Genomic DNA, 27,042 nt, shown 5'->3' with positions numbered 1-27,042 from the left:
GGGTATGCACAAGAAGTATTGTGCAATCGTTATTCTGACTAGGAAGAAGTTTTCAACAACGACAGAACGTTATTGTCAGATGAGGAAATTCCTCTACACGGAGGCGGTGGGGTACCCTAGTGGTTAAAGCGTTCGCTCGTCACGCCGAAAGCCCCGGGTTCGATTCCCCACATCGGTACAATGTGTGAAGCCCTGGTGTCCCCCGCCGTGATATTGCTGGAACATTGCTAAAAGCGTCGTAAAACCCAATTCACTCACTCACTCTACACGGAATGTAAGCACTGTTTTCAAATGATGAAGTAGTAATTTTACAAGGAATTTCTTGATTTTGGATATAACAAGGTTGAACATAGCGATCCATGGTAAACACAAATTTAAATATACTCCTCAATAACCGATACACTATATTCTTATTATTATTTCACTTTTTTTCGTACAAGTCAGTATACAGTGCCTAGTTCACTAGTTACAGACACTTCCTGGAATTTTGACCATGATCTTCTGGATGTACAGAGAATATGAGATAAACTAAACAGATAACATCTTCAACTAAAAATCATATGGCATGAAGACCAAAACTGTAGAAATGATGGTACACTACAATTTATCTTTGAGTAATTATCTAAATTATTTCGTCCTCTCTTTTAATATGTGAAATATTTGGATGTCTATTTGCTAGTCTTGATTTGAAAATAACCGATACAATATTGTAATTAGTCATGTAACAACGGATTCGGATGTAACAACGAATTTGGATCAAACGTGAAGATCTGGGTTAGAAGTGGTATTCAATAATCCATGCTTGTCGTAAGAGACGACTAACGGGATCGGGTGGTCATGCAGGCTCGCTCACTTTGTTGACACATGCCATCGTATCCCCATTGCGTAGATCGATGCTCATGCTCATCACTGGATTGTCTGGTCCAGACTCGATTATTTGCAGACCGCCGCCATAAAGCTGGAATATTGCTGAGTGCGGCGTAAAACTAAGCTCACTTACTCGGATCAAACGAACTGAGGACCACGTGGACGTCATAGACGGAATCAGTTGTGAAGAGTAAAATGGTCATGGTCATGGTTACGTGAAATACATAATAAATGCTGCCCAAGGACAGAACAATTTTAACAAACCCGCTGGCAAATTTCATATACCTGGCTCGCTGATAACATAACACAAATTTCAAAGGGAATGGCTCTCGCCTCATTAGCTTCTACCCATGCCAATCACTCAAAAATTTATCACGGCTGATCATCAACGAATATTGTCGAAACAGTTTATTCAATCAGTGGTGTCATCAAACGACGATAAGGGTGGTTTTGGCCCACAAACAGAATTGGCTGAACACATGTTATTTGTTTAGAGACAAGATGGCTTTGCATAAAAAGCTATTTTTAAATGATCTGAGGCCATAATTTCAATGCAGAGGGGCCAAAATGGGTTTTATCAGTTCCCATGAAAAAATAACAAGAAATCTGAAATATCAGTGTGCCATAATGACTTATACAACTATCAGTTTATTTACATACAAACAGTATCAGTTTTGCAACAGGTATTCATGATGAAGAAACATGTCAACAGCAATCACAAGGTTTTAACTTCAAGGGGCCCAATTAGGGTTGCAATACATTGTGGACAGTAATTCAATTACTTGCCAATTGATTACAAAAAGCACATTATTCACAACTTTCTTTGCAAACATAAACTATAGGTCAATTTTACAACATGTACTTATGATAACCAATCATGTCCCACGAAAAATCACAGGGGGCCCATTTTAGGTCTAATTACATTTTGGGCACAGCTTGATTTTATCAAGTAAGTGTTAAAAGTCAGTATTCACAACCGGTTTTAGCAAATATACAGTAAACATCTCATTCACAACATGTTATTACAATAACCAATCATGTTGCACTAAAAAGCACAGGTCTTGACCTCAAAGGGGCCTATTTCAGGTGAAATTACATTATTGGCACAGCTTGATTTAATACCATGTAAGTGTTAAAAGTCAGTATTTACAACCAGTTTTAGCAAATATACAGTAAACATCTCATTCACAACATGTTATTACAATAACCAACCATGCTTCCCTAAATATCACAGGTCTTGACCTCAAAGGGGGCCATTTTGGGTGAAATTACATTCTTGGCACAGCTTGATTTTAACACCATGTAAGTGTTAAAAGTCAGTATTTACAACATTCTTGCAAATATATACCGTAAACATCTCATTCTCAACATGTTGTTATAATAACCAATCATGTTGATCTAAAAAGCACAGGTCTTGACCTCAAAGGGGCCTATTTCGGGTGAAATTACATTCTTGGCACAGCTTGATTTTGACACCAAGTAAGTGTTAAAAGTCAGTATTCAAAACTCTTCAAAAAGTAATTATTCACAACTCATTCACTGCAAATATATATAAAACATCCACTTTCACTCTTCATCCACATGGTCATCAATCTCTGAATCAGTTTCTGAATCACTGTCAAGAACTGCAGCATTCAACCGTGTATCTCTAGAGTTGCTGGAAACAGGCATATTGTCTTGGTGTCTGCCATACCCAGATCTTCTGTCAACTGAAAAACAGATGACTTTACATCAAAAGAAAATCCTGTTTTAAAACTTTGATATTATAAATCTATTCAAGGGTAACATTACTTATTTATTTTCAAATGTCAGTAGTCTGGCCTTGAAGGCTTATGCAGATTTAATCACCACTGAGACATCAGTATTTCTGAAATTCTGTCACATTAAATAAGAAAATTGAAGAAAAAAATATTGGTTATTTTTTTAGCACACATATTATGCTTGCCTTCCACCTCAAGTTTTAAGTTGTCATCTTCATGAAATGACACTCCTGAAATCAGTCCAAGCAAATTTCTCTTATCTGAAAACAAATATTTGAAATCATAAAAGAATTATCATTATGTTCAAGAAATTGGTGCTTTGTAATTTTTCTAATGCTAAACATGTCAATAGGACAGTTATATAGGGAAGGGAATTGACCTCCAAAAGCATCATCAATTGTTGAGGCCACTTTTTGATCAATTATAGATATAAGATAAAAACAACTGTTAGAGCACTTGAAAACAAAGGTAATCAGTCTTCAGTTTTAATATGACAATTGAAACCAATAGTCATTGATTCTGTAAACATATTTTTAAGAAGAAATAGTGAACGCTTTAATTGATTATGTGATTTGGTTATCGGTAATTGACTGGCAGCCCACAAAATATCCATAAACTAATTATTTGTTTGATCAGTCCACCACTAATTAACAGCTCTGGACAGTTTGTAAATATTTACTTAAAGAAATTACCATACTACCATTTTGAAACAATGCTTACCTTCTACAGGTTCTTTATTGTGTGGGAACAAAGTGGAAAAGTCAGTGTCTTCAAGCTTAAACAAGATTTACATGATGTTAATTCAAGTTTGTTTGAACAGTTTAACTTACATTACCAAACTTAAGAAATTTTTTTTACAAAATTTGTATTTCATGTGCACAAGTTTTGTCAGCCAATTTACAATGTTTAACTTAACTTTTGAAGAAAAAAAAAAGAAGAAAAGAAATAAACAATTGGGATTTGAACCTGAATGTCTGATAACAGAAAAAAAATTGAGAAGCCATCACTGTAACCACTAGGCTACAGATTCTACTGTTATTATTTGTCACTTTAAGCTTATATATACACTTTGCAACAATGTGTCACTTGACGTCTGCTTGCTTTTCATAATCTGCTAGACCTTGATACAATGTTCTTATTCTAACAATATTAAATGTAGCCTGATATATCCTAGAAAACATCAAGGTACATTATTTTTGTTAAAATGTGTATGTTTATACACTGTTACATCCAGTGGAATGCCAGTGTTATTTGACAGTGACAGGTGACACAGAGGGGTTTGCTTAACAGATGATAGAACAAATATGATTAAATTCTAGCATAATTACAAAGATTCTCACCTTTAGAATGCTGCCTGATCATATTTTGAAAAATCTTCTGATGTCTTCTTATTTTTCCAGCAGTGATCAACAGGGTCTCCAAAAAACTACCCTTGTTTACCTCAAAGTAATCAGCCTTGAGAGTCCCTTATGATATTGAAATGTTTTAATAAACATGTTTGATAAGTTCATTTTAGTGCTTTAAAACATTCAAAATAGTAATGAATCATGGTATAGTTGTGTAAATGTGACAGATAGTTTTCAGAGATATTACTTTACGCCAATGTTGATTTTTGAGATGTTGTATGGGGCAATTTCATACAACAGAAAAAATGTACTTTTTTAAACATTTTGATATGAGCAAAAGCGTGACCCACCACAATTTTTTAGGAGTGCATTCTAATTTACTCTCTTCATGTGTGGTAAAAAAATTGGGATGGGTCAAGCTTTTGCTCACACTTTTTTATCACTCTGAAAATATGAAAATGCAGGTTTTCGAAGATATTGTAAAATAGGTTAACTTTGAGGTCTTCAAAGAGGAAAAAACAGCACTAAAACACATCAAAAAAGCATATGGAGGTAATTTCAACAATTCATTTAGCATTTTTATGCTAAAATTATCATGTTGTAGAACTTCTTGGAGATAGAATATCATGAAATTTTGTGGGCCAATAAGGGCCTTTATCATACCTTGTCCTTTTTTCCAGTTCAAATTCTAGTGTAAACTCTGTAACGTTTTGCAAATTACAGCATATACAGCTTTGTTGCTTTTAGAATTACAGTGATATTGCCTTTTCCAAATTATTACATTGGTATTAATGGTATTGTTTCATGTTTATACTTATATTTGAAAACTTCATGTCAAATTATAACTTCCGTAACAGGGAGAAACCTATGTAAATTTGACATTACTGATCATGTCGTTTGTTTCGCAGTTAAGTAAACTATGGTATTCTTAAATGTCAAACATGTGAAATATTGATAAAGTTTTTGTTTTGACTGATTATGGTGTATGTGTTATATAAACACATTTGGAATGGAACATTTAATTTCCGTCTAAGTTTTTCATCAGACACGAATGTTTTCACTTAACAGTATCTGATTATAAAAGCTCGAGGTAAACAAAGTTTATTGTGCTTCAACAGAATACGTATTCCTCTATAATTTGACAAATATGTAACTGGCTTGTCGTAATTGGGAGAGATTAAATCTGAAGTATATAATAATTCTCACCTCCGTAACAGAAGTATAAGAAGGTACATTTCAAGGTGGTATATCTCGAAAACCAAATATATCTTGTGAGTGAAATTTTTGTTTTGAATAGGTTGGATGTTTGTTTTCAAGAAATAAATGTCATTTCATTAATATTAGATATTTCATTTTTTGGTGTCTGTGCAATCACAACGAGTCAATTTTACTGGAATGACTGGAAATGTTATTTTTTTAATTAACACAAGTTGACAAATGGAGCTGCCATTGCCAATTTGATTCCTCAACGATAGAAGGAACGCTGGGACGGACGATGGGCGATTTCATCGACTTAGCGCTGTAAATGTAATCACAGTGGAATTAGTCCTAGATTTGTGATCATGTTACTAGGCGTTGATGAATTGGCTCTGATAACCGGTCGTGATTGACTTAAATAGATGTCCGGGAATTGGTGGGAGTTTGTGCAACACTAACTGGCGGGTGTATGAGCGAACAGGAGATGAATTCCCACTTTAACATCCCCTACCTCATCCAATTATACCACATCCAGTACATTAACATAGGCATTTCCTTATATCCGAAAACAGATATTCTGGTCATCTGCATCCGTACTCTTAAATCACCACGCGCCCGTGGATGGTGTATCAAGATGCACCCTTTTCTCATTCAGTCTCGCTCATTCTCGGTCCTCGCGTCATCTGTCACGAAGCTGTTACTAACTGATTGAATTGGCCGTGAGTTGTCTACATTTGATAACGTCAATTTAACTCAAGGCTCAGCGAGGAGTAAGGTCTAATTTCAGAACACGTAATCCTCTCAACGCAAACCTTTCCGTGTCTGGAATCATGATTGACCGTTATGTAACTCCACATTTGTTCCTTAAACAATCATTAATCTAATTAGGATGGGGGCTACGTGGCATGTCCATGTGGTGGCGTGGCTCGGTGCTCACAATATCAATCGTTGGATTATCTAGTCCAGACTTATTTAACTTTGCAGACCGTCGTCATGTAGCTGGAACCTTGAGTTCAACAACAAACACACAAGACCAGGAAATGGTAGAGCTGGAAAAAGAGAACAGAGCTGTTTCAATTATTTGTCCTGATACATTTAGGTCTTACCCAGAATGCGCCCATCTGGTACAATAAAAAAGCAAGTACCAGCTGTTTGTCGTATGATTGCCTGATGCCAGTAAGTGAGTGAGGTTTTACACAGCTTTTAGCAATTTCAGCGGGGTCTTTCATTGCAGCCATATGAATACTCGAACCTGGATGTTCGGCATGCCCACTGAATGCTTCAACCACTAGACTTCTCTAATGCATCGACTAATGAGAGTGTGGTGGCTTATATGTGTGAACAGGCTTTACTTTCCTATATATATTCTGGTTTCTTTCAACGTTACCGAAAAATACATTTTCCTTTAATCTTATAAAAGTGTATATGTATAACCGTTAAATTATTTTCTTACGCGTGCGAATACACATGCATGCGCAGAAATATTCGTGCAAGTTTTCCCAAATAGATATGATAAAGCATAACATATTTACATTGCTTTTGTGCACAGTTTTTAAACGAGTATGAACGGTTTTATCAACTTTGCCTACATATTATCGAACCATCTTGTAGTGTTAACTCACTCAGCCCTACAATCATAAATTTATTGTGAATATCAAGTTTTTATGATAATTTAATTTTCTCTTCTTGTCCAGTTATGGATGTCAAGAATGCCACAAAACAAACTCAGCATTTCCAATACAAATTTGTTTTTCCAAATGATGAAAGCAACTGGTTGAAGTTTCACCAAAGTTTGCTTAATGATAATATCCTGAAGGATTTCAAAACACATAATCCTCATCCCATCAACTATCAATAAATTTCCCATGTCTTTAAAAAGACAGAAACAAGAGAAAAAGCATGACTCTTCAATGCTGGAAATATTTTTCTCTGGTCTAATGAACACACCACAGTATCCTTAATCAGTCCAGTATTGTACTAATTCCCTTCAATCCATGTCTGCTAACTTAATTTGCCCTTCGCAGCCTAACCAATTGTAGGAATCTGAGCTGTTGCATTACCCGGCGTTTTTTTTTATCCAGATAACGTTACCAAGTGGAACTTTGAAATGGAATGAAATAAAATGAAAGTGACGAACTCGGTTGTTGAGATGAAGCTGACTCTGGACAAGGAATTCAAAATGCTGAACCTGAAAACCGGACTTAACCAAGTTTCTTCAGGCGCCAATATGATAAACTCATGAAGGTATCCCAGGACAAATACTAGCAAGGGCTTTAGGGACGTACAGACAGATGAATTCAATGAGATGGTTCGTCTCATCAGAAATTACAGGGATCTGTTCTTCAATCATGAAGATATGTCTCTTTCATATTAAGACGGTAATTGAATTGTCGCATGCGACTCTTTGTTCGCTGTGTGTTCCGTCTGGCCATGATTGTCCTTGGGTATATTTGAGATAATATTGCCTATCCATGAGTTATAACAATACAAGGTTAAACCTGTTTCGTCTGCATGGTGTCCTAAACGGATGATCATATCGTTAATGGAGCTTGTTGTAGCGACCGCCTGGGGATAATTTCTGTACATCTGTTAGACTTAATGTCGAAGTGTTTTCTTTGTTTTGTGTATTCAACTGCAAAAGGAAACCGATGCAACATTTCAAAAGAGGATGAACACAAATGGAGGATACTTTACACACCATCAGAAAGAGTGAGTGAGTAAGGATTTATGTCACGGCGGGTGATACCAGAAATGGGCTTCACACATTATACCCATGTGAGGAATCGAACCCAGATCTTCGGTGTGACAAGCAAACGCTTTAACCATTATTCTACCCACCACCACCAAGCAAAAAAAGAGAAAAAAGTAAGAAACGGACATTTTGATGCGGGACCTTGTACGATGCTTTGTGTCTTGAGCTGCTTTTTGGCGACACATTCCATCCATATTTTCGGCCACTGACATTACATCTGGATACAGAATGATGTCAAAAACGAGGTACTTCTCGGATTGAACTGGTATTTCAATGGGATACACTCATGCAATTTTCAAAAACTGACTCTTTTTTTTGCAAGCCAGTTTATATATTGTGTGTTTGAAAATAAATAATGTTTGTTCACTGTTCCAGCAGATAGATTTCATCTGTTTCATGATGTCCTCAAATTAGTCTCAAGTCTCGGTTCATGTAATGCTTGTACCAGACAAGTCCAAGTCTGGAAACCAATCAGTTTCTTACACTTCTTGTGACAAGCATTAAAATACTTAAGGCCCCTTCTAACCCCGACCCTTGGGGGAATAATGCACACGTTGTGTCATGAGGGGTACCATAAGTTTTGTATAGTGTTTAAATTGTCTGATTTGTGTATTGCTGTTGCACTATTGATGTGTTAACTCAATAACGTGAGACTGATCATGTCCCCGAGGCAAAGGAGGTAACTGACCATATAACTTCCAGCTTCCACCCTTGCCAGTTCAGGCCGAAATTATGTGGCAATTAGGAATACTGTGGCAATTAGGATCTATGACCCTCTTGTGTCCTTCCTTTTGACCAGGTAGATTTGTTACATCATTTGCACTTGCTGCAAACAAAATGACTCCTGGCGATCTGATTGTTATTCAGGATGTATATATTGTAATTAAACGTCATATTTCGCGAACATTATCAACTCAATTGAAATAGTTCCTAAATGACATGACAACATTTGGAGAGTGCTGACGGTATTTATGTTTCGTAATTCCTGCGATCGGCAGAAAAATGCTGGACAGTTGCCAATTTGTTTACAGTTTGGAAGTCGGTTTTATAACTTGATTTTGATTGGAGTATAGGCCATGCAATACCAATGTAGAACCAAAGATGACCAAAAACATATCTTTCAGGGTACTTCGGCAGGGTTGAAACAGGTACATGTGTTTAAGGGCGACGTGGGTCTGTTGGCGCGCAACACAATATAAGATAATAGAATTTACAAATTATGTTCATAAAAGCAAGACTTAGTCGTTTTCATCACATGAAGGCAAAGTGAGCAAAAAAAGGATATTTATTTGAAAACATGAATACATTGCACGTGAACAGTATTAATAGTAAAAAGAAAAATACACAAATATAATATCTGCTTCATGATATGCATTAAACACTTAGGCACTTTCCTTTCCGAAACATGAAATACTCGTTCAATAAGAAAGTAGTACTATAAGGTATAATTTCAAACTGAATCACAGAGCTAAATCTATATAAGCAACTGGAATGCCTATTTAAATTACACCTTTTGTCTCAGATAAAGAGGCGCAATCTACAACAATGCCAGCTGTACCGATCCATTCATGATATTTGGACCCCAAACCGAAGCATATAAAATGTATCATCTAATTCAAACGCATTTTGCCTCATGTTATTATACTCAGAGCATTCAAATAGGTAGTAATCCACAATTTCAAAGTGAAATACCCACATTTAGAAGAGACGTATTCTCAATCATACTGTTGTAGGCATTCAGCCCACGGTCTCCAAGTTGTGTCATACTGACTCTCTACTCTGTGCGTTCAGTTTACCTGTATCATAAATACTGACAGTAGTAATTGATTTGTCTTCTCATCACGAATATTTATGGCATAAGCCTCATACACCATATACGACAAATCAGATTTATGAAATATTTCACAACCACCGCCCTGGTGAATTTAGGCATTCAGATTGTTTTTCAGTCTTTAATTAAAAAATGACAAATGACACTATGGCCAAAGTACATATGTCTTGTGCATACATGACATATGGGAGCGGTGTTGTGTGTTTGTGCGCGCGCGTGCGTGCGTGCGTGAGTGTGTGCGTGTAGGTGTGTGTGTTTGTGTGTATATAAGACTTTGAGTATCCCATTGCAACATGGTCTGTAATACTTGCCTTATCCATCATTCTGAACATGTAACACTCTTAGATATCCTTGGGAACGTCGATGTGGCGATGTGTTATGCCGCTGAGACAAGATGATTGATCTGATCGCCGTTGATATTTGCATTAAAGCATCTGACAATTACAACAAACGCTTGGAAGATTTGAGGGGAAGTACCAAGTAATGGCCCTCTCTACTTGTTGACTGTTCACTTGAGCTGTAACAGGTGGATTTGAATGTACTCGATTTTGAATCAGACACTTGTGACTGACATTCACAAACATCTTTTGTTATGTCGTTCTACTGACGCTAACTGGTTCGTATAAACATTTAATAACCAGAAAAAAACAACTGGTGTTGCCTAAGAACAGATTTCAGTAAGACCACAGCAGGAACTCAATGGAGGATTTTTCGAAATTGAAAAACGCCATCTCCATTGCTAGCCATCGCATATTCTACTTGAAGCCATTAACTGTACAAGTTAACTGATCAGCCTTGGGAATTGTCATAGCGTTATGTTGAAGTGCGGAAGCCATTTTTAACTAAGTTTATGGCAACACACTTGGCAATATTTACCAAGTGGATGCCTTTCAATATCACATAGGGACACTGGATCTATGGGCGAGTCTTAAAGGTGTGTACAAGTTCTTTGATCTCACCAGAATAAAGTTGTGTTCCCACTATAGATGACACAGTATACATCTTCTTTATTACAATATATATTTGACGTTTCAATGTAGATGCTAACACCACTATCAAGCAAGTGATTGTGCACAGAACTATGGGTAAAGCATATTTACTTGATTTCAGTTATGTTTATACAGTTAAACTTCATCGTGATAATGTAATTAATGTTACACAATAGATAAGGTTAAGGTATAAGGTATAATGGATGTTTACACAATGAAGATAATGTTACATAATGCAAACGATAGAGGGGATGATTATTGAGGAATCCAGTAATGTGATGGACAATGTAAATAATGAGAGATGGCATTGGGATTGCTTTGAAGGTAGGCGTTAGGGATGTAATATATTAACCTTGGTCTTCGTTGATGGCGGACTGGAGTCTCTTGATGTGAATGTCTTCTAATAGTTTCCGGATCTTTTAGTGGGGCTGATTACTGGTGAGTTCGTTTAAGCTGTTCCACAGGATGTTTTCGTCTGGGTGAGTTTGGGTGTGGTCAGACAAGGTAGATTGTGGCGGTTATATTGGTGTGGAAGTTTCAGATGAAAGTGCATCCGAGTAAATGAAATGGATTAAAGGCCCTCATTGCATGCTTGAGGGAATTGTCTTCACTAAAAGGGTCATGAACAACATATTCACAAATTTGTGAGTGAAATAATAGTTATGTGATAACAATGAACACATCAGAACCAATACTGAAGTATGACAGATGTTATATGTCCGTCAACGATTGAAAGGACGATATATTTCGAGCTCGATTCACTATATCCTGACCTGCCGTTGACCTTGGACCACCTCGACGGGTTCAATCGGGTCAACATTTATCTATCAGATGTGTTTTGGTGCTGCAAGTTTTACAAACAGTAATATTCTGGCATAGAATATTTGTTAAAACCGTTTCATTCTTGGTATAAATATTTACCTTTCACGATTCCCTAGATCCGTTAGGCGTAGATTTGGACTAAAGACCACATGACAGCAGATCATACATTTACGGATATCTGTTCATTTTCCCCTTTAATTGTACAATGCAGAAACATTAAAATGGGGAAAGGCCATTTCGTCTTCTTTTTCCTTAAAGTGAAAGTTTCATACACTCATGTTTCGATCAATCACAGCCATGACCTGCCAGAATGTTATTTACTGTTAGCACAGTCATGCTCCAAATACATTCTCCCAGTTTGTGTTACATATTAACATATAAGAGTCTCTCAAGACAGTATTTCAGGTCCGACCATGTGATATTGGAGATTGGATATTTTCCCACAGCTGCAAACCCAAATATTTATTTTTCATTAAAGCTGTGATGCTAAATATTATTTTTAATAAAGCAGTTTGCAGAGAATTTTGAGAAACAAAACAACATTTTCGAGATAATTACTTTTACATTTTCAAGCATTTTCTGGGACAGTCTTGTTTCAGTGACGACGTTCATCCTCAAACTGTACTGAACCATGACACATCTGAGTTTAAAATGTTGTCCTTTATGGCTGAAAAATATTGTTCTCATTATATGCTGAGGCTTAAGGTATGTATGCCATCATCGCCCATCTCATAGTGAACACTATTGTGTATCAGGGGCGGAGGGGTAGCTTAGCCGTTAAAGCGTTCGCTCATCACACTGAAGACCCGGGTTTGATTCCCCACATGGGTACAATGTGTGAAGCCCATTTCTGGTGTCCCCCGCCTTGATATTGCTGAAATATTGCTAAAATTATCGTAAAACTAAACTCACTCACTCACTCACTCACACACCCCATCAATATCATGAAAAGTATTGTGTTCCAGGGAAACCCATCTACTCCTGTGCCTGTTTGCCAGTTATTACTGAGGACGAAATAGATGAGATTTAAACTGAAACAATCCTACATCCCATTGTCAAAGATCAACCAGCACGCACGTCTTTCGAGGTAACAAAATAAGTCTACTTGATTAGGTACCAATGTGACTGAAATGGATATTCCTTCTGATAGTTCCCCGACGGTTTGGACCTTTGAGCAACGGAGATATAGTGCAATGCAGATTTTGACAAATTACAACAGGACAACATGATTGGTTGGAATGAAGGATGAAAAAAAGTAATGGAAGTGGATTTCCGTAAAAATCATTGTGGCCACGAGCTGCATCTATTGAAAACAACACCGCTTATTTTCCGCACTAAGAACTTATGTACATTATCATTGTTGTAGAACACGGTTATAGGCAATGAAGACGTGATCTCGACATAGCATTACGAAAGACGACGTGAAGTAGCCAATTCCCATCAACTGATAAAGCTCACAGTAATAAATCAGACAACTTTATCGATTGGCATCTTATTGGCTTCATTACACGTGCTGGTTCTTACTTCTCAACTGGCCTCATCCAATTATGTACCACTTGCTCTTCAATTACTAGTACATGCTGTTGTCAATGTTAATCTGATGTTTGTCACAACACACTAATCTATATACTTCTCAATACTTGGTTGTAGTCACTTTTAGCTTGAAAATGGTGTAAGTATATACACCGATACGTCACTCTATGCAATAAATGAAAAGCTGTTATCCATAAAGCTGCATGCTTTATTACTGGCTCACAAGTTCTAGAATCCCCATCAAACACTCTCATCAACGGATTTATGCAATATTCCACTCATAAGGCAGCGGTCTGTGAATAATCGAGTCTGAACCAGACAATCCCGTAACCAACACCATTAGCATCGATCTAAGCAGTTGGGATACGATGACATGTGTCAACAAAGTCAGCGAGCCTGACCCGAACGATACGTGAAGATTAAAAGGAACAACAAACTATTGACAAAACCGTGTGACAAGAAGGATGATTTCAACTTACCCATAGTCAATTTCCCCTTTGCATCTACGAATATTCCCAAGAGCATCACGCGACCCTTGCTCTGAAGCAGTTCAATTAAGGTTACGACACGCAAAGCCCAGTAAAGCTTTCGAAAGCTTTATGGCAGATACATGGATGACATTTCAAAATTTGATGCATCAGTGACAAAGAAATACGTCCAGTGGAATTCTTTTGTACCATGCGTTCCCAATTTCTTTCAGGTGAACAATTGACTTGCCTTAACAGATGTTTATGACTGGTGGGACGCATACGCTCACTCTTTGTAGCGAACACCTGGTGTCATCACTACTTGACAGTGATTTATTCAAACATGCTCTGTCATCGTATCTCATTATGTTATTCACTGATTATTTACAAACTGCATACATCATAGTTTTTGGAGTGTCTTTTTCTTGTTGTTTAACGCTGCTACACACAGGACAATACACATATCACAATGTGTTACAGGATTATAAGTATATGACGATATTCACACGACAATACATACATCATAATACGTGATTGGACAATTGGTATAATACAATACACACAGGACAATACACATATCACAATGCATTATAGGATAATTGGTACATAACGCAACTCACAGTGCAATACATATATGACAATGTATTATAAGACAATAGGTGAATGAGTGAGTGAGTGAGTTAATATTTAACGTCACATCGGCAATATCTCAGCCGTATCGTGACGAAAACAATTTATACAATAGAAAAAGAAATCATTTTAGAGAGTAAAACCTGTCGACGATGGACAGTATAAAATACTAGAGTATCACAGACATGAACATAAAACTAGCATGTAAAAGTAAAAGCTTTTAAGTAAAGAAGACAATACAATATAAAACACAGGCTATAGATCGCCAACAACTGAAGGTAGATTACCATACTAAGAACCATGGGGACTTACATTACTTTTGCTACCTGCATGGACCCTAGCTCGATTTATATCATCCCTTCAGCCGCTGACAATTGTAGTCGAATTTAACCATAAGTTAAAAGCACATAAATTCTACGTTTAAAAAATCTGGTAAGTTGAGATTGACTCTAAATGTTTCGGGACTTACGTATCCTCTCAGGAGGACAACAATTTTATGGTACTGTAACCCCCTTTGAGGGTACAGCCACTAACAATCTAAGTTACTAATCTAAACTACCAATCATTCAAATACATCTATCTACAGAACATATTATTCAAAATTCATCTATTAAATCAATTTCCTTTTAAAAAAAACAATAATTAAATGAAAATTAACAGTGTTAAAAAGATCCTTAACTGTTTTCACATTGAAGTATTTATCCCTTATGATGGAAAATTCAACACAGTCAAGCAGGATATGCTTGATCGTGGTTCTTTCATCACAAGGGATACAAAACGGAGGATCCTCACCTTTCAACAGGTATGCATGAGTATATCTTGTGTGGCCAATACAACATCGATGCATAATGACCTCCTCTAATCTGGACTGACATCCAAAGTAGGTGTTTTATTTCATGTAATTTAGTGGTACCTACTTGGGTGTCCCACTTCTTCTGCATCAGATCACGGATGTAAGTTCTAATACAAGATTTGCAATCAGAGTAAGGAAGAAGAAGTGGTGTCACAGATTTGTTGATTGCTGCCTTAGCAGCAAGATCGGCCATTGTGTTCCCAGAAATGCCAACGTGGCTGGGTAACCAACAAAACACAATGTCGTATTGGTCAGTAGCAAGACCATTATACAATTCAATTATTTCAATTAAAGGTGGATGTTTACAAGAGAGATTTTTTATAGCCTGAAGGCAAGAAAGAGAATCTTAAAAAATACTATATTGTTTATATTTGGGGTGTCTATTAATATACTTAACAGCTGTTAGTAGAACAATACATATGTAACAATACACACAGGACAATACACGCATCGCACTGTATTATATTAAAATAGGTATAAAACAATACACACAGGACAATACATATATCACAACGTGTTATTACAATAGGTATGTAACAATAGAACACAGAACAAACTGCCCACAGTGCATGCATCAGGATAAAACATATATCACAGTGTGTTGTAGGACAATAGGTATGTAACAATAGAACACAGGACAAAATGTCCACGGTGCGTGCATCAGGATAAAACATATATCACAGTGTGTTGTAGGACAATAGGTATGTAACAATAGAACACAGGACAAAATGTCCACGGTGCATGCATCAGGAAATAACAAGAAAAGAATATGTCAGGAAAGGATCATTACTGTTCCAAAATGACTCAATTATTAAACAATTGACACCTTAACATCGTTTGTACATGTGTTGGTTTCGATTTGGTCATGGCAGAAGTTAGGCAAGAATTAACGCCGGTCTTTTTAAGGATGGACATGATGCCTGACAAATGAACGTCAGTATCCAGACAATCAGAAAGTAGAGTTAAAACATTCAGGCCCCGCCTCATTAGCTTACACCCTTGACAATCACAGAAAAACCTATCACTGCTGCTCATCAACGAATATTGTCATAGGAGTTGATTCAGCTAGTAGTCTACTTCGTTGACTGCGTGTCATCAAGCGACAACAGCATTGGCTGCTGCTGGCTACAATTAATCACTGGTTTATGCGGTCCAGTATATTTACAAGCCGCCAACATAAGCTGGACTATTAATCACAGCAGCGATTCACAAAACAGTGTTATCAGCCAACACACACACGGTTCGTCAACGCCTTGACACCAGAAATAGGTTCCACAATCTACAGAACCAATTTCTCCCCTAATCTTGAAAGGTTTCTTTCGGAGAATGATATTTATCACTGATTAGTGGTTTGCTTCAAATGTTCAGTAACGACATGCTCATGCTATTTTTAATTGAACCTTGACTTCTAACCGTGTTAACGTGACACACCTTAGTCAGTTCTGTCTGTAGTTAGATCACGTTCCTATCAGTTCTAAATGAAATGAAAAGCTCTGAGGTATATTTGGGCTGGCGATGAACAAGTGTCTTCTAAACGGGTTCATCGATAGCTAGGGATGTCATCGGGCCAGGAAGAGAGCACTTAATGAAATGTTATTATGTAATTAACACAAGTTGACAAATAGAGCTGCCATTGCCAGTTTGATTTCCCAGTGATAGAAGGAACGCGGGGACGGACGATAGGCGATTTCATCGATTCAGCGCTGTAAATGTAATCACAGTGTAATTAGTCCTAGATTTGTGATCATGTAAATAGGCGTTGATGAATTGGCACTGATAACCGGCCCTGATTGACTTAAATAGATGTCCAGGAATTGGCGGGAGTTTGTGTAACACTAACTGGCAGGTGAAGGAGCAAACAGGAGATGAATTCCCACTTTTACATCCCCTACCTCATCCAATTGTACCACATCCAGCACATTAACATAGGCACTTCCTTAAATCCGAAAAAAGATATTCTGGTCATCTGCATCAGTACCCTGAAACCACCACGCGTCCGTGGATGGTGTATCAAGATGCGCCCTTTTCTCGTTCAGTCTCGCTCATTCTCGGTCCTCACGTCATCTGTCACGAAGCTGTTACTAACTGATTGAATTGGCCGTGAGTTGTCTACATTTGATAACGTCAATTTAACTCAAGGCTCAGCGAGGAGTAAGGTCTAATTTCAGAACACGTAATCCTCTCAACTGAAACTTTTCCGTGTTTGGAATCTCGATTGACCGTTATGTAACTCCACATTTGTTCCTTAAACAATCATTAATCTAATTAGGGGGGGGTGGGGGCTCGGTGGGGGCTTGGTGCTCACAATATCAATCAGTGGATTGTCTAGTCCAGAGTTGATTCTTTTGCAGACCGTCGTCATGTAGCTGGAACCTCGAGTTCAACAACAAACACACAAGACCAGGAAATGGTAGAGCGTGAAAAAGAGAACAGAGCAGTTTCAGTTATTTGACCTGATACATTTAGGTCTTACTTAGAATGCGCCCATCTGATACAGTAAGAAAAACAAGTACCAGCTGTTTGTCGTATGATTGCCTGATGCCAGTAAGTGAGTGAGGTTTTACACAGCTTTTAGCAATTTTTCAGCGGAGTCTTTCATTACTCTCCTTTATAAATTCTAACTCCTTTCAACGTTACCGAAAATAATTGTTTCCTTTTATTCTTATAAACAATATATATCCATTAAATTGTTTTCTTTGGCATGCAAATACACACGCATGCGCGGAGATGTTTGTGCGAGTTGCCCCAAATATCACTTTATGTAATAAATCATAAACATGTTCATGTGGCTTCTGTCAACAGTGCTTAAACGATTATCAACGATTTTATCAACTTTGCCTAGACATGATCGAACAATCTCACACAACCCTACCATCGAAACTCTAAGCTCAGCATTTCCAATAAATATTTATTTGGCCAAAGATGAAAGGAACTGGTTGGAGCTTCAACAAATTTTGCTTAGTGATAATATCCCTGAAGGATTTCAAGAGGAAATAATGCTCTCCCATAAACTATCAATAAATTTCACATGTCTTTGAAAAGACAGAAACAAGAGTAAAAACATGACTCTTCAATGCTGTAAAAGGACCTTCTCTGGTCTAATGAACACATCACTGTACCCTTATCAGTCCAATATTGTACTATTTCCCTTCAATCCATGTCTGCTAACTTAAGTTGCCCTTTGCAGTCTAACCAATAATGTAGGAATCTGAGCAATTACTTTACCCGGCGGTATTTTTCCTCCAGAAAAAACGTTACCAAGTGGAACTCAGAAATGGACTCAAATTAAATGAAAGCGACGGAACGCGGTTGTTGAGGTGAAGCTGACTCTGAGCAAGGAATTCAAAATACTGAACCTGAGAACCGGATCACAGACTTAACTAAGTTTCTTCAGGCGCCAATATGATTAACTCACGAAGGTATCCCAGGACAAATACTAGCAAGGGCTTTAGGGGCACACAGATAGATGAATTCAATGAGATGGACCGTCTTTTACAGGGTCGTCCGTCTTATACAGAAAGTACAGGGCTCTGTGGTTTTATCATAGAAGAAGAAATAACCAATTTTCCTATCAAGTAGAGGCGTGAAGTTCATATCATGAAGATCTGTCTCTTTCATATTAAGACGGTAATTGAATTGTCGCATGCGACTCTTTGTTCGCTGCGTGTTCTGTCTGGCCATGATTGTCCTTGGGTATATTTGAGCTAATATTGCCTATCCATGTGTTATAACATTACAAGGTTAAACTTGTTTCGTCTGCATGGTGTCCTAAACGGATGATCATCTCGTTAATGGAGCTTGTTGTAGCGACCGCCTGAGGATAATTTCGTTACATCTGACTTAACGTCGGAGTGTTTTCTCTACAGACAAAATAAGTAAAGTTTGTTCACTGTTCCAGCAGATAGATTTCATCTGTTTCATGATGTCCTCAAATTAGTCTCAAGTCTCGGTTCATGTTTTGCTTGTACCAGACAAGCCCCATCAGTTTCTTTCACTTCTTGTGACAATCATTAGAATACTTCAGGCTCATCTAACCCTGGCTTCGTTGTGTTATGAGGGGTACTAAAAGTATCGTATAGTGTTTAAGTTGTCTGATATGTGTATTGCTGTTATACTATTGCTGTGTTAATTCAATAACATAGAATGATAATGTCCCCGAGGCAAAGGAGGTAACTGACCATAGAACATCCAGATTCCGCCCTTACCAGTCCAGGCCGAAATTCTGTGGCAATTAGGAATACTGTGGCAATTAGGATCTATGACCCTCCTGTGTCCTTCCTATTGACCAGGTAGATTTGTTACATCATTTGCACTTGCTGCAAACAAAATGGCGGCGCCGACTCGCGGCGATCTGATTGTTATTCAGGATGTATATACAGTATTGTAATTAAATCTCATATTTCGCGAACATTATCAACTCAATTGAAATAGTTCCTAAATGACATGACAACATTTGGAGAGTGCTGACGGTATTTATGTTTCGTAATTCCTGCGATCGGCAGAAAAATGCTGGACAGTTGCCAATTTGTTTACAGTTTGGAAGTCGGTTTTATAACTTGATTTTGATTGGAGTATAGGCCATGCAATACCAATGTAGAACCAAAGATGACCAAAACCTACTGTTTCAGGGTACTTCGGCAGTGGTGGAAACAGGCACCTGTGTTTAAGGGCGAAGTGGGCCTGTTGGCGCACAACACAACATAACATAATAGAATTTACAAATTATGTTCATAAAAGCAAGACTTAGTCGTTTTCATCACATGAAGGCAACGTGAGCAAAAAAAGGATATTTATTTGAAAACATGAATACATTGCACGTGAACAGTATTAATAGTAAAAAGAAAAATACACAAATATAATATCTGCTTCATGATATGCATTTAACACTTAAGCACTTTCCTTTCCGAAACATGAAATACTCGTTCAATAAGAAAGTAGTACTATAAGGTATAATTTCAAACTGAATCACAGAGCTAAATCTATATAAGCAACTGGAATGCCTATTTAAATTACACCATTTGTCTCAGATAAAGAGGCGCAATCTACAACAATGCCAGCTGTACAGATCCATTCATGATATTTGGACCCCAAACCGAAGCAAATAAAATGTATCATCTACTTCAAACGCATTTTGCCTCATGTTATTATACTCAGAGCATTCAAATAGGTAGTAACCCACAATTTCAAAGTGAAATACCCACATTTAGAAGAGACGTATTCTCAATCATACTGTTGTAGGCATTCAGCCCACGGTCTCCAAGTTGTGTCATACTGACTCTCTACTCTGTGCGTTCAATTTACCAATATCATAAATACTGACAGTAGTAATTGATTTGTCTTCTCATCACGAATATTTATGGCATAAGCCTCATACACCATATGAAACAAATCAGATTTATGAAATATTTCAGAACCACTGCTCTGGTGAATTTAGGCATTCAGATTGTTTTTCAGTCTTTAATTAAGAAATTACACTATGCCCAAAGCACACATTTCTTGTGCATACATGACATATGGAAGCGGTGTTGTGTGTTTGTGAGCGTGCGTGCATGTGTGAGTGTGTGCGTGCGTGTAGGTGCGTGTGTAGGTGTGTGTGTGTTTGTGTGTACATAAGACTTTGAGTATCCCATTGCAACATGGTCTGTAATACTTGCCTTATCCATCATTCTGAACATGTAGCACTCTTAGATATCCTTGGGAACGTCGATGTGGCGATGTGTTTTGCCCGCACAGACAAGATGATTGATATGGTCGCCTTTGGTACTTGCATTAAAGCATCTGACAATGACAACAAACGCTAGAAAGATTTGAGGGGGAAGTACCAAGTAATGGCCCCCTCTACTTGTTGAGTGTTCACTTGAGCTGTAACAGGTGGATTTGAATGTACTCGATTTTGAATCAGACACTTGTGACTGACATTCACAAACATCTTTTTTTTTATGTCGTTCTACTGACGCTAACTGGTTAGTATAAACATTTAATAACCAGAAAAAGAACAAATGGTGTTGCCTAAGAACAAATTTCAGCAAGGTCACAGCAGGAACTCAATGGAGGATTTTTCGAAATTGAAAAACGCCACCTCCACTGCTAGCCATCGCAGATTCTACTTGAAGCCATTAACTGTACAAGATAACTGATGAGCCTTGGGAGTTGTCATAGCGTTATGTTGAAGTGCGGCTGCCAACTTGAACTTAGTTTATGGCAACACACTTGGCAATATTTACAGAGTGGATGGCTTTTAATACCACATAGGGACACTGAATATATGTGCGAGTCTCAAAGGTGCGTACAAGTTCTTTAAAGTTGTCTTCCCACTGTAGATGACACAGTATACATCTTCGTTATTACAATATATATTTGACGTTTCAGTGTAGATGCTAACACCACTATCAAGCAAGTGATTGTGCACAGAGCTATGGGTAAAGCATATTTACTTGATTTCAGTTATGTTTATACAGTTAAACTTCATCGTGATAATGTAATTAATGTTACACAATAGATAAGGTTAAGGTATAAGGTATAATGGATGTTTACACAATGAAGATAATGTTGCATAATGCAAACGATAGAGGGGATGATTAATGAGGAATCCAGTAATGTGATGGTCAATGAGAATAATGAGAAAGGCCATTGGGATTGCTTTGAAGGTAGGTATTAGGGATGTAATATATTAACCTTGGTCTTCGTTGATGGCGGACTGGAGTCTCTTGATGTGAATGTCTTCTAATAGTTTCCGGATCTTTTAGTGGGGCTGATTACTGGTGAGTTCGTTTAAGCTGTTCCACAGGATGTTTTCGTCTGGGTGAGTTTGGGTGTGGTCAGACAAGGTAGATTGTGGCGGTTATATTGGTGTGGAAGTTTCAGATGAAAGTGCATCCGAGAAAATGAAATGGATTAAAGGCCCTCATTGCATGCTTGAGGGATATTGTCTTCACTAAAAGGGTCATGAACAACATATTCACAAATTTGTGAGTGAAATAATAGTTATGTGATAACAATGAACACATCAAAACCAATACTGAAGTATGACAGACGTTATATATCCGTCAACGATTGAAAGGACGATAAATTTCGAGCTCGATTCACTATATCCTGACCTGCCGTTGACCTTGGACAACCTCGACGGGTTCAATCGGGTCAACATTTATCTATCAGATGTGTTTTCTCGATGCAAGTTTTACAAACAGTAATGTTCTGGCATAGAATATTTGTTAAAACCGTTTCAGACTTGGTATAAACATTTACCTTTCACGATTCCCTAGATCCGTTAGGAGTAGATTTGGACTAAAGACCGCCTGACAGCAGATGTTACATTTACGGATATCTGTTCATTAATTGTATAATGCAGAAACATTCAATTGGGAAAGGCCATTTCGTCTTCTTCTTCCTTAAAGTGAAAGTTTCACACACTCATGTTTCGATCAATCACAGCCATGACCTGCCAGAATGTTATTTACTATTAGCACAGTCATGCTCCAAATACATTCTCCCAGTTTGTGTTACATATTAACATATAAGAGTCTCTCAAGACAGTATTTCAGGTCCGACCATGTGATATTGGAGACTGGATATTTTCCCACAGCTGCAAACCCAAATATTTATTTTTCATTAAAGCTGTGATGCTAAATATTATTTTTAATAAAGCAGTTTGCAGAGAATTTTGACAGACAAAACAACATTTTCGAGATAAATACTTTTACATTTTCAAGCATTTTCTGGGACAGTCTTTTGTCAGTGACGACGTTCATCTTCAAACTGTACTGAACCATGACACATCTGAGTTAAAAATGTTGTCCTTCATGGCTGAAAAATATTGTTCTCATTATATGCTAAGGCTTGTACGCCATCATCGCCCATCTTCATAGTGAACACTATTGTGTATCAGGGGCGGAGGGGTAGCTTAGCCGTTAAAGCGTTCGCTCATCACACTGAAGACCCGGGTTTGATTTCCCAGGGTTTGAGAACAATGTGTGAAGCCCATTTCTGGTGTCCCCCGCCTTGATATTGCTGAAATATTGCTAAAATTATCGTAAAACTAAACTCACTCACTCACTCACTCACACACCCCATCAATATCATGAAAAGTATTGTGTTCCAGGGAAACCCATCTACTCCTGTGCCTGTTTGCCAACTATTACTGAGGACGAAATAGATGAGATTTAAACTGAAACAATCCTACATCCCATTGTCAAAGATCAACCAGCACGCACGTCTTTCGAGGTAACAAAATAAGTCTACTTGATTAGGTACCAATGTGACTGAAAAAATGGATATTCCTTCTGATAGTTCCCCGACGGTTTGGGCATTTGAGCAACGGATATATAGTGCAATGTAGATTTTGACAAATTACAACAGGACAACATGATTGGTTGGAATGAAGGATGAAAAAAAGTAATGGAAGTGGATTTCCGTAAAAAATCATTGTGGTCACGAGCTGCATCTATTGAAAACAACACCGCTTATTTTCCGCACTAAGAACTTATGTACATTATCATTGTTGTAGAACACGGTTATAGGCAATGAAGACGTGATCTCGACATAGCATTACAAAAGATGCCGTGAAGTAGCCAATTCCCATCAACTGATAACGCTCACAGTAATAAATCAGACAACTTTATCGATTGGCATCTTATTGGCTTCATTACACGTGCTGGTTCTTACTTCTCAACTGGCCTCATCCAATTATGTACCACTTGCTATTCAATTACTAGTACATGCTGTTGTCAATGTTAATCTGATGTTTGTCACAACACACTATTTTTATATACTTCTCAATACTTGGTTGTAGTCACTTTTTACTTGAAAGTGGTGTAAGTATAAACACCGACACGTCACTCTATGCAATAATTGTTGTTATCCATAAAGTTGCATGCTTTATTATTGACTCACAAGTTCTAGAAAGCCGATCAAACACTCCCATTGGGATACGATGACATGTGTCAACAAAGTCAGCGAGCCTGACCCGAATGATACGTGGAGATCATAAAAGGAACAACAAACTATTGACAAAAAAGATGATTTCAACTTTCCCATAGTCAATTTCCCCTTTGCATCTACGAATATTCCCAAGAGCATCACACGACCCTTGCTCTGAAGCAGTTCGATTAAGGTTACGACACCCAAAGCCTCAGTAAAGCTTTCGAAAGCTTTATGGCAGATACATTGATGACATTTCAAATTTTGATGCATCAGTGACAAAAAAATACGTCCAGTGGAATTCTTTTGTACCATGCGTTCCTAATTTCTTTCAGGTGAACAATTGACTTGCCTTAACATATGTTTGTGACTGTTGGGACGCATACGCTCACTCTTTGTAGCGAACACCTGGTGTCATCACTACTTGACAGTGATTTATTCAAACATGCTCTGTCATCGTAACTCATTATGTTATTCACTGATTATTTACAAACTGCATACATCATAGTTTTTGGAGTGTCTTTTTCTTGTTGTTTAACGCTGCTACACACAGGACAATACACAATGTGTTACAGGATTATAAGTATATGACGATATTCACACGACAATACATACATCATAATACGTGATTGGACAGTTGGTATAATACAATACACACAGGACAATACACATATCACAATGCATTATAGGATAATTGGTACATAACGCAACTCACAGTGCAATACATATATGACAATGTATTATAAGACAATAGGTGAATGAGTGAGTGAGTGAGTTAATATTTAACGTCACATCGGCAATATCTCAGCCGTATCGTGACGAAAACAATGTGTACAATAAAAAAAGAAAACATTTTAGAGAGTAAAACCTGTCGAAGATGGACAGTAAAAATACTAGAGTATCACAGACATGAACATAAAACTAGCATGTAAAACTAACAGATTTTAAGTAAAGAAGACAATACAATATAAAACACGGACTATAGATCGCCAACAACTGAAGGTAGATCACCATACTAGGAACCACGGGGACTTACATTACTTTTGCTACCTGCATGGACCCTAGCTCGATTTATATCATCCCTTCAGCCGCTGGCGATTGTAGTAAAATTTAGCCATAAGTTAAAAGCACATAAATTCTACGTTTAAAAAATCTGGTAAGATGAGATTGACTCTAAATGTTTCGGGACTTACGTACCCTCTCAGGAGGACAATAATTTTACGGTACTTTAACCCCCTTTGAGGGTACAGCCACTAACAATCTAAGTTACTAATCTAAACTACCAATCATTCAAATACATCTATCTACAGAACATATTATTCAAAATTCATCTATTAAATCAATTCCTTTTTAAAAAAACAATAATTAAATGAAAATTAACAGTGTTAAAAAGAACCTTAACTGTTTTCACATTGAAGTATTTATCCCTTATGATGGAACATTCAACACAGTTCTAATACAAGATTTGTAATCAGAGTAAGGAAGAAGAAGTGGTGTCACAGATTTGTTGAGTGCTGCCTTGGCAGCAAGATCAGCCATTGTATTCCCAGAAATGCCAACGTGGCTGGGTCACCAACAAAAGACGATGTCGTATTGGTCAGTAGCAAGATCATTATACAATTCAATTATTTCAATTAAAAGTGGATGTTTACAAGAGAGATTTTTTATAGCCTGAAGGCAAGAAAGAGAATCTTAAAAAATACTATATTGTTTATATTTGGGGTGTCTATTAATATATATAGTGAGTGAGTGAGTGAATGAGTGAGTTATTATTTAACGTCACATCGGCAATATTGCAGCCATATCGTGACGAGAACATATTTGATTTTGAAGTGGAATATATGTATATTATAAAAACCTGTCGACGAAGGACAGTAAAGCAACTATAATATCACAATTACAACTAAAACTAGTATGGAGAGTTAAAACTGATAGCACTAATTGGACAATACAATATAAAAACAAGCTATAGATCGCCAACACCAGAAGGTAGATCACCAAACTAGGGACCATGGGGACTTACAGTACCTTTGCTACCTGCATAGACCCTAGTTGGATTTACACAATCCCTTCAGCTGCTGGCTATCGTAGGAAATATTAGCCAAATTTAAAATGACAAGAATGCTACGTTTGAAAATCCTGGCAAGTTTATATGGACTTTGAACATTTTGGGACTTACGTACCCTCTCAGGAGGACAATAATTTTACACTACTTCAACCCCTTTGAGGGTACAGCCACTAACAATCTCAGTTACTAATCTAAACTACCAATAATAAAATATATATCTATTTACAAATCAGTTAACAAATCTATTTTTTTTAAAAAGGCAATAATTAAATGAGAACTTATATTACTAAAAAGATCCTTCATAGTTTTTACTTTGAAATAGATATTCCTTGTGATGGAATATTCAACACAGTCAAGCAGGACATGCTTGACCGTGATTCTTTCATCACAAGGGATACAAAACGGAGGATCCTCACCTTTTAATAGGTACTCATGAGTATATCTTGTGTGGCCAATACGACATCGTCGTATGATGACCTCCTCAAATCTGGACTGACAACCAAGTGGGTGTTACCAATGCAGGGTTTTATTGCATGTAATTTATTAATACCTACTTGAGTGTCCCACTTCTTCTGCATCAGATCACGGATGTAAGTTCTAATGCTAGCCTTGTAATCAGAGTATAGAATAGGAAGTGGTGTCACAGATTTGTTGAGTGCTGCCTTAGCAGCAAGATCGGCCATTGTATTCCCAGAAATGCCAACGTGGCTGGGTAACCAACAAAAGACGATGTCGCATTGGCCAGTAGCAAGATCATTATACAATTCAATTATTTCAATTAAAAGTGGATGTTTACAAGAGAGATTTTTTATAGCCTGAAGGCAAGAAAGAGAATCTTAAAAAATACTATATTGTTTATATTTGGGGTGTCTATTAATATATATAGTGAGTGAGTGAGTGAATGAGTGAGTTATTATTTAACGTCACATCGGCAATATTGCAGCCATATCGTGACGAGAACATATTTGATTTTGAAGTGGAATATATGTATATTATAAAAACCTGTCGACG

The 27,042-nt window shown here is 37.3% G+C and overlaps 1 long non-coding RNA gene across 1 annotated transcript; it reads right to left on the bottom strand.

Moving 5' to 3' along the window:
• Positions 1–14,992: 14,992 nt before the first annotated feature.
• LOC124256178 lies at positions 14,993–26,566 on the bottom strand. The gene is made up of 2 exons (XR_006892843.1): positions 26,509–26,566; positions 14,993–15,047 (listed from the first exon to the last, which is right to left on the bottom strand). It is a non-coding gene; the product is annotated as an uncharacterized LOC124256178 (long non-coding RNA).
• Between the last annotated feature and the right edge of the window lie 476 nt (positions 26,567–27,042).

This window comes from Haliotis rubra, unplaced genomic scaffold (assembly GCF_003918875.1).
Source record: "Haliotis rubra isolate DU_JTF1 unplaced genomic scaffold, ASM391887v1 Scf62, whole genome shotgun sequence".
NCBI classification, from domain to species: domain Eukaryota; kingdom Metazoa; phylum Mollusca; class Gastropoda; order Lepetellida; family Haliotidae; genus Haliotis; species Haliotis rubra.
The sequence above is the reverse complement of the archived record's forward strand: the minus strand, read 5'-3'. Positions and strand labels throughout refer to the sequence as shown.